This window comes from Euleptes europaea, chromosome 15 (assembly GCF_029931775.1).
Source record: "Euleptes europaea isolate rEulEur1 chromosome 15, rEulEur1.hap1, whole genome shotgun sequence".
In the NCBI taxonomy this organism is placed as follows: Eukaryota; Metazoa; Chordata; class Lepidosauria; order Squamata; family Sphaerodactylidae; genus Euleptes; species Euleptes europaea.
In genome coordinates this window covers 35,015,381-35,025,400 of record NC_079326.1, presented here as the reverse complement: position 1 = coordinate 35,025,400, position 10,020 = coordinate 35,015,381, and the positions used below count along the sequence as shown (strand labels likewise).

The 10,020-nt window shown below is 42.2% G+C and overlaps 1 non-coding gene across 1 annotated transcript; it reads left to right on the top strand.

The window, feature by feature from the left end:
• The first annotated feature begins 6,181 nt into the window (after positions 1-6,181).
• TRNAA-AGC (transfer RNA alanine (anticodon AGC)) lies at positions 6,182-6,253 on the top strand. Its single transcript has one exon. It is a non-coding gene; the product is annotated as a tRNA-Ala (tRNA).
• The last annotated feature ends 3,767 nt before the right edge of the window (positions 6,254-10,020 follow it).

Genomic DNA, 10,020 nt, shown 5'->3' with positions numbered 1-10,020 from the left:
CACAATCAACTCGAGGGAATTGACGATTGTGTGTCCAAATAACTTGTTAGTGTCTACTAATAGGAAGTAGCCTTGGAGAACATAGCACCCAAACATGACCTGAAGGACCTTTTCTACCAAGGGACCCTTTTCTTTGTGCCTGATGGACAAACATAGTCGTTGACAATTAAAATATGAGACTTCTCCCTATCATCTTTTGTACAGGTGACGTGTAGTGCAAGCAAAATGGAACAGTGCCAACACTGTTCTCTCCACCCACAGTCTTTTCATTATTTATTTGCAATTTGACACTTTACTTCAGATTGCTACCTGAAAATCAGTCTACTTATGCCAAATCATAACATACACATGCATTTTATGGTAGTGTGAAGAGCAGCGTCCTAATTTTAATCGTTCCAAATAAAGTATTTGTGGGTACTAAATTTGAGAATTAGTATGCTTGTTTTTGGTTGCCTGCTTCTCCACAGCCAATAACTGTTTTTAAACTGCATTGGTTTTAGCTAATAATAGCCATTTACTTGCCCTTACACACAATACAATGGTCACACAGAGTGATGGCATCTCAAATTAATGAGGATGTAGCATCAAGGCAAATTTATTTGAACAATACAGAGACTGAACTCACTGAAGCAAGATTAGTGAGGAACAAAATTGCTCCATAATCCTGGGCCATTTGAGAGAATTACTAGAGTCAATAATGTATGGGATCCTTCTAGTCTGTAGGTATATGTATCCAGTACTGTGTGGGTTGGGTATCAGCTATGGTTGTATCATATAATTGAGTCACACATGGTGGGTCACACATGGTTAGTGGTTTGAGTTTTGACAACACTGCTCTCATGTTCAAAGGAATGTGGAAATGGTTGGGGTTGTAGATTCTGTTTCTCCTTTCTTATCTACCCAGGCAGGTGAGCAACACCAAGAATGCTGCCAATGCTGACTGTCCAGTCAGCGCAACATGTTCCTTGTCCAACCTAGCGATGGGGACCCCACATGCAGCTCAGGTGCTGGATCCAGGAATCAACTGTGGAACTGCATGCAGCACATTTCAGCGTACATGGTTCTCAATCTAAAAGGGAGGCCGCTATCTGAAGCTTACAACTGAATATGCGTGTGTGTATCAGTCTTGTGATATTAAAGTGCAGCTTGTCTTTGAAACATACAACCTCTTTCTCTCAACAAAAATATCTTCGGTCTCATTCTATTTGCTTTTTATTTGGTGAATTTGTTCTTGGCCTTTCCATTTAAAAATACCTACAATGGCTTACAGCAAATAAAAAAAGCATAAAATAGCAACCCAATAACAGAATGATGCCTAAAAAAGATATTAAAATTATAAAAACAACTGTAATAAAGAAAAAAATAACGGTAGATAAGAATAACTAGAGAGGTGTGGGGTTAATATCAGTTTTCATGCTCTCACTCTAGTTACATACATAAGTAAATAAAAATGACAATTTGTTTAGTGCCCCTCCTCAATCATATACACAAGAAAATAATAATTACTATTATTTTAGAGCTAAACATCTGACTAGTTATCTATGCATTTGTGAATTTCATTATATATTACTTGGTTTTAAAATAAAATATTTGACATATGGAAACAGAGTGCAAAATGGAATCCACCTCAGATGAGGAAACAGTCGCAAATCATAATATGCAATACAGTGTTTATTTCACCATTCATATACAGATATTCCCAACCTTTCAATTCGTGCACAGTAAATACCATTTTTGGTTCCTGTCTTTTTCTTACAATTGTCTAGCTTGTGAAAATGTATGGTACATGATTGTCAAAGTTCACTACTGCAGTATTTTTTATTCTTCGAGGGAAAGAGAGAGGGAAGAAAATGAAGGACTTTTCATGTCTCTCAGATATATTGGCCTATTCTCCAAATGACAGGTTCCTGACTGATCAACTATACCACCTGCTACTAAAGCTCAGTAATATTAGTCTGTGGAATGGTTTCATTCTCATCTCACACCTCAGAGATCTTGAGCTCAACCCCAGGCATCCCTTGTGTGTTTAAATCAGCTTAACGGCTCATACAGTGTGCTGATTTCCTTGTAGGCCTCTGTTTTCTCAGAAAGTGATCACCTTTTGCCAATGCCCTCAGGATTAAACAGGGCAGCCTGGTTTTCCTTTTCTGCATTGGCTATACCTTTGTAGTCAATAAAAGACTAACTAGAAAAGAATCAGCTGATGAGAGAATCAATCTTCTGGAAGCCTCCCCACAGTTTTCTCATCATTTTTGTGCCGTCTGTCATCTCGGGTTGTAAAATGGAAACCAAAACTCAGTATGTGGGAAGACTTTTAGTGCTCCTTGTTAACAAAAACAGTAAGACCGGGGTTTTTGATCTTATCAGTGTATAGGTAAACAGTAAGCTGTAAGTGTGCACTCTTGAAGTGGCTTTTCCATGTTTCTAATGGAGACTTGCGAAGAATTATCAAAGAAGTCTCACAAAAGGTCTCATAACATACTGGTGTGTAGATACCCATTCTGAGTAGGTCAGGTTAAATCTGAACTTCTTCAGTGTCACAGTACAGTGCAGTTGTACCATTTGCCATTGTATAAAAGCTATATAAATAGAAAAAAGTGTTGTACAATATAGTAGATAACTGTAAGTAGTATTCTACAACGGCAGCTAATTCAACAGAAATGTTAGCATTCCAGGAACGAAATTCTATATTCCTTATAATTTTATAATATGTGTGCTTCACAGTTCCATTCTCTTTTCTTCCTTGAGGAATTTGGAAAATTTTTAACAGATACATTTACCCCGATAGCCCTGTGAATATGGAGGATGGGTATTTGTTGCAGTTTATAGGTATGCACAGCAAAACACCTGGAAGTTAACTTAAAACATCAGTGTAGCTACAATGCAAGTCAATGATCTAGAAAACATAACTGAAATTAGATTGTCGCTATTGCTATTCAATATATTCTTCTTTTCTGTTTATCCTGTCTAGTTTCTTGCCTACCTCTCAGTTTGTGTTCCTTTTATAGCAGCTCCTCAAAGGTATACAGATGCATGTCGGTAGAATATGGTATCCGCTTTTACGATCTGCATTAGGGGTGTGCAAAAATAAATTCAGTAAATTTTCGGTTTGGGTTTATTGGACCTGATTTTTTTGGTAAACCCGGAATAAGCCAGTATTTACCATACTGGTAAATAGGTATTTGGCTTTATTTGGAGGTTTCCCCAAAAAAACTCATGTCCATTATAGTCTAGGCTTGAGGGGGGCTGTTAGCCAAAATGCTCGGTTATGAATATTTATATGAGGAAATTAGCAAATCAATAACTGGCAAGGGGCATAACCTTGGGATCTAACCTTTGTTTACGGGAGTCCGTTCCAAGATTCAAACAAGAGGCAGAAGCACTGGTTTCTTTTAAGGAGTTTACTTTGAAATATGTGCACAAACAATCCAATAACACGTATACAACTCACACTCAGAATCTAGGAAATAAAGGTAGGAGAACAGAGACGTTCACCAATGTGGCCGGTTTCCCTTTGAAGAGGGGAAAATACTGCACCTGGTCCTGTAGCGGAGATGTCCTTAGTTCCGTGCAGCTAGCAAGAAAGAAAGGGGGGAAGTGGGGGAAGGGATTCCCTGGGCTTGACCAGCAAGTTGGGGGAGTATATTGGCTGGACTGCGCAAAACCCACGCCAACAGAGTGACAGCAAGTACAGGAAGAGTAAAAGAAGGCTGGCTTATGGCTGAAAACTACCCCAGTTATACTCTTTTGGGGCTGGGGGATGATGGGCTTACCCCCTCATGGTTCCCATGGCAAACAAAGGCAGACAATGGCATTAACAATTGGCTACTGGGGTGGGGTGATGGGTGATTTAGACGGGCTAACTAGATGGTATGGGCTTTGCACAATTCCGGGAAACCCGGGAGACAATCGCTGATGGGTTTATTGAGTTGACACAAAAGGCGCAAACAGCTGCGTCCGGGGTGAATCACTTCCTGGTGGCCTGAGATGCGATCTCTTTGGTGCGGATGCCTCGGGGGCTTCCGATGGATCGTTAGTGATGCAGATGGAGGGGGGGGCTGGCTACATGTCTAGTTGTTCCTTGCAAAATGGCATCTGCTTGATACTGGGACAGGATTGCAGGAAAATGGATTCCCTCTGGTTCACTCGGAGGGGTTGTCCTGCCCGTGGATCCTTGGTGCCTGTCTCTCGGGGTGCCTATCTCGCTCGGGGTCTTTCCTTTTGCGTCGGGGGCTTGCTGCATGTCTGAACAGTGGCGACACGTGTTGTTGTGGTGGCCAGGTAACACAGTTCAGGAGAGGGCCATTGTCAGGCTTCAGGGCGTTTTTCGAGGTAGAGTCACCAAATTTACAGAGTAGCTGCAAGGGACTCTCCTTAGACAGACACTGAACTTTGGTGAAGTTTGGGACAGGGTGTCCAATTTTATGGGCTCGCAAAGGGTTGCTTCCATCCTCTAGGCATTTGTGATTGGCTAGAGCTGAGATGTGAATAGGTTTTCAGGATCAGAAGGTTAGCATTGCTGAGGACTGGCGGAAAGAGCCAAATGGCAGGCTGGCATGTCAAAACCTTGGGGCTCCATTTGTATCTGGGTCACGTAGCATGAGGTCCATGCAAATTAGCTTCCACATTGAGGAAAAGAGCTTAAATGCAAGAAAAATAAGGCACAGAAGACATTTATTTTGGTGACATATGACATCCTGTGAACAGTCCTTTGTTATAGTCATCAAAAATCGGATTTCAAGAGATGGCCACGGTGCATGGAAATGAAGCCACTACTCAGGGCGACCTTCAGTTTGAGAGCAGGTTTTCATGGGGGTGGGGGCAGGTGATATTGGAGCCAGGTGAAGTTATAACCAAGGTGGCTCTTCTGAAGGAGATGGTTCATCTGTGCGGGTGAGGAGTCTTCTTCAGAAGCCGAATCAGCAGCTGTTGAAGCTAGGGCTTTTAGTCGGAGGATATATCCCTCTGGAAGGGACTGGGTGAGCCCCGTCTTTTAAATGACCCTTCTGCTATTCAGATTACTCCATTGAAGGGTGATGGATAGTTTGGTCTGACCAAGTTGGCTCCGATTGAACAACCCCTACCTCAAAAGGGCAAAGGTGGATAGCTGAAACCCAGGAATTGCCTATTTGGCTTTGGGCAGATACCCAGGTTTTGGTATTCAGTCGAAAATAAACCAGAATATTGCTGAAAAACTAATTTCGAGTTTCTTTTTAGTTCGGGCTTACAGCCCTAATCTTCATTTAAGTAATGATGAGGATGCTCTTGAATGACGTGCCTCCTTGGCAACAAAGCCACTGAGAACATTGGTTGCAGATGAAGACTCTTCAACTTGCTGAGGTCCTGTAGTGGTCCACCTTGCCATCTCTCCTATTCAGAAGGTCTATTTGAAAAAGACAGAGTTCATGATAAGGGGGCTTGTAGGCAGGAGGATCCATGATGCCAAAATTACTCATTTAGCTCTGTTTCTACTCTATACTATGCTACTCAGTCCTAGACAGAAAGGATGCTAACAAACCCAGTGCTAACTAGATCTAGCAAAGCACCCCCCAGAGGTCCTTCCAGCAAATACCAGATTGTCAGCTATCTCTGTCTACCCCTAGGCCATTCCCTAGGCTCATTAATGGGAGTTTAGGAATAAGGCTCTTATGAAGCATGAATACTAAGATAGTGTAGCCTGTGAAATACTTCAGGTGCCTATGCTGCTAGACCCTATCTTTCAGAGATGCCAAAGTAAAAATAGCATCCTGTGAACTTTTCCTTGCTTGATATTTCCCAGGTTTTCCTTCCCATGCCGTAGGTGGGCATGGCATCAGTGTGCCCTGACCTCAGTTGCTGGGATCAAGTTGCTTCTAGGAACTTGTTGGTTGGCGTATTTCTCCACTTCTGCTTCCCTCTTTGATGTAAGACCTTTTTGGAGTGAATTGGTTTTGCTGTAGTGATTATTTTGCAGTATGTCCTGGAATAAGGTGGGTGTCTGAGAAGGATGCCCCATTGCAGTAATCTATGGCATAATAAGGAAAGGGGGGGGGGGAAGAAAGTAGAAACTACTGGTGTGTTAGCTGTCTCCACTGGCCTTTTTTTATTATAGGTGGCTGTTTCCTTGCATCTCCAGCTGACAACATTAAATATTATGCCTATCTTGCCTACTTTTCCTGTGGTTTAAAAGTACAACTTGGGAAGGGTTGTGGCTCAGTGGTAGAGCATCTGCTTAGCATGCAGAAGGTCCCAGGTTCAATCCCCGGCATCTCCAGTTAAAGGGACTAGGCAAGTAGGTGATGTGAAAGACCTCTGCCTGAGAGCCTGAAGAGCTGCTGTCGGTCTGAGTAGACAATACTGACTTTGATGGACCAGGGGTCTGATTCAGTACAAGGCAGCTTCATGTGTTCATTAACTCTATCACTCTCTCTGCAATATGTTAGGTCATAATTTAAGATGAAAATACTGTTGTTTTTTTCAACAACAAATCCTTTCCAGTTTTGTTATTGCCCGTCCCATGGTAGGATCGCTTTTCCAAATGGGTAGGTTACGGAAAATATGCCCCTCTTTTTATTGTTAATCCAATACAAATCTATGACATCAAAGTTTTACTCCTTGGAATTTTCAGGCATTGGCATCCAATTAAATAAGGGAGAGGAAACCGTCCGTCTCCGGAGCATATATACCAAGTTGTGATTAAAGTAAACCTGAATATAGAGTAGGTTTATACTGTGGGGTAGCTTTTGTGCATGCAAAGCATTCCTGATTATTATTTTTTTTAAAATGAGTGAGCTCTATATGCATATGCCTATCTCTAGGTGCAGCTCAATTAGTCTAAATTAGATGACTCATTTATTGGCATCTAATGAGTCATGTACCATTGTTTGTACTAGTGGGTATTTACCAATACAGCTCTCACACCATCGGTCCCGTCGACAAGGAGCTGTCCAGGTGTTTTCATTCCAACCTGGTTTACACTGACAAAGGCAGTTAGAATGGGGAATGCACCAAACAGGTCATTTTTACACTAGTGGGGAAAAACGAATGAATAATGTGGGGGAAAAACAACAACTGAATAGGTAAAGATTAGCATTTACTCTGTGTAGCAATCAGTCCAGATTGTGGAAATAATGGTGTACCTGTCAATCAGATGTCTAAGCTGAGGCACGGTTTGCATCAACATCATAGCATTGTCATGTGGAACTTTTCAGAACATTATGTAAAGAAATAGAAATGATTGCCTAAAAGAGTGTCTCTTTTCCCCTATTTTACTGTGTCGCTACGTACAATAAATACAAAGGGATTTTTTTTGTTTGCTTTGTTTTTTTGTGTTTTTTTTAAAAAAAGACCAGAAAGTACAGAATGCAGCAAGGAACAGAAAACATAACGCAAGAAGAAAAAGAATAGGGAGACTCTGTGGTACAAAATGGCCGACAGATTAAGGACTGGATGTAAACATTGAGAGATTCAAGCAACCAGGACCATGGACAATTTCATTTGTGAGGCAAAAGTTGCTAATTTCTACTGTTCTTTATTTTAAAAAATGCGGCAGATGGAAACCGTTCTAACCATTAAAATGTTTTAATCATCTCAAGAGCCTTTGGGCTCCTCCCTGTCCATCAACATTTTTGCCTCTTTTTCAGTTCAGAATTTGATATGGTTAACATATTTTATATGGAACCCGTTCCATAAATGCATAAAATGCTGTACCAGCATTTTATGCATTTATGGAGTGGGCTCTGACCCGTGAAAGCTTACACCATAAGAAGTCTGTTCGTTTTCAAAGTGCCATAGGATATTTTTATTAACTCCAAATTATTGTACTTTATTTATATCCCACTTTTCTCCTCAATGGGGACCCAAAGTGGCTTACAACTTTCTCCCCTTCTCCATTTTACCCTCACAACAACCCTGTGAGGTAGATTAGGCTGAGAGTGTATGGCTATATTGAGGCAATCCTAAAGTCTGTATTGTCTACTCTGACAGTGGCCGTTCAGAGTCTGGGGTAGAGGTCTTTCAGATCACCTACTCTCTGATATTTTTAACTGGATATGCTGGGGATTGAACTTGGGACCTTCTGTATGCCAAGCAGACAATCTCCTATTGAGCCACAGTGTCTTGTTGAATTTTAAATTCTGCTAATATGGATGGGCAGTTATGCGACCGTCTTCTTTCTTCCTGGACTGAATAATTCTATTCCCATCTTGCCTTCTGTCCATGACCATTCACTTTGGTCTATATTTACTGCCTCTTTGTCAGGAAGTCCCTTGAGGCTGCTGAGCTGTTTAATTTCCTGCTGAGGCTTTGCTGCTACAAAGCCGACAGTGTCATTTGCAACTGTGATCCTGCAACCAACCCACCAAATTGAGCTTGCTTTACAGAGAAGCTGCTTCAATGGGCCAACCAGCTCGCTCAGCTGCTTACTTTTCTGGTCAAGTTTCCATGGCCTTTTTTTTTCTTTGCTCACAGCACCACAGGCCTGAGAAGGCATCTACTCAACACGCACTTCCTTTCTGTATTCGCCTCCCATCTCACTAGGTACCTTCTCTTTCAGCCAACTATGTTCTTCCTTTAGACTGAACACCTCTCATAATGAAGTGGAGCTGGGCAAAATCTGTGATGGGATACTGACTAGGGTGACTCAAGGCTCAGCTACACCCCCTCCAAAGAAAGTGTTGTCATGAACACAGTCCTCATGAAAAAAGTTACCTCGTGAAGACAAGCTACCAGTGGTAATCCAACTGAGGGAAGCAGCAGCAAGACAATCTATCCTAACTGCTCGTTTGGCTGAGTACTAGAATAATATAAAACAGCAGATACCATACCATTGCTCAGATCAGTTTAAAGGGCAGCCCGCGCCTTTCAGCGGGCTCCCCTGAAGGGGGGCCGAATTTGCCGAATTTATTCGCGAACTCCCGAACTCGCTGAATTCGCCCCCCCCCGGTTGCCCGCCAGTTTTGAGTTCGGATCCGTCCGAACAGAAAATCACCGAATCAGGGGAAATTCGGTTGATTTTCAGTTTGGACCGAACCGAATTGACAGCCCTAAACAAATGTCTCCCATACATCTCAGAGAGGCTTCTCTGAGGGGCCTGCAGAGAAGAAAGAAGAACATCTCAAGCACCATTACCAAAGCATTTAAAACCAAGGATAGTCAAACATTCTGAAGTGTAGTTTTTGGGTCCCACTTGTAAGGTAACTCCGTGCTACTTTCCTCCTCCCCACCCAGCACAGTACACAAGAATTTCACATTTGTTATGTATTTATTTAAAACATTTCTATGACACCTCTTCTGCTCGAGCTGGCTTACAGTTATAAACCACAATATTAAAACATGAGCTAGACACAAGCAGCATAAAAACTATCCATAAAACAGAAGCAGACCATTAACAAGTTTGATAAGATAAAGCCCTAATTAAAAGCCTGGGTAAAAAGATATGTTTTAGCTTGACACCTAAGGAGAAAGAAGAAGAGTTGGTTTTTATACCCTAATTTTCTCTACTTTTAAGGAGACTCAAACTGGCTTACAATCGCCTTCCCTTCCTTTCCCCACAACAGACACCTTGTGAGGTAGGTGGTGCTGAGAGAGTTCTGCAAGAAATGTGGCTAGTCCAAGGTCACCCTGCAGGCTTCATGTTTAGGAGTGGGGAAACAAAACTGGTGCTCCAGATTAGAGTCCACCGCTCTTAACCACTATACCAGATGAGCCTCAAGGGGGAGGGCATTCCAGCAATGAGGTGCCACCACTGAAGATGCCCTGTCTCTAGTCACCATCCATCTTAGCTCCAAAGGCAAGGGCACAGAGAGCAGAGCATGAGAGACAGATCTTAACTGTTGGGCTGGATAGTATGGGAGGAGACTGTCTTTCTGGTAACACTGAACCAATCTATAATTTTATCTGTCTCAATTAGCATTACTAAGCAAGAGACCGCTTCATGACCCTATCACATGTTATGCAGAGGAAAATCCAGAGTTTGTGACTCACCTGTAAGGGAGGCATGACCCACCTTTGGATCTGGGCCCGCAACTGGAGAACCACTTT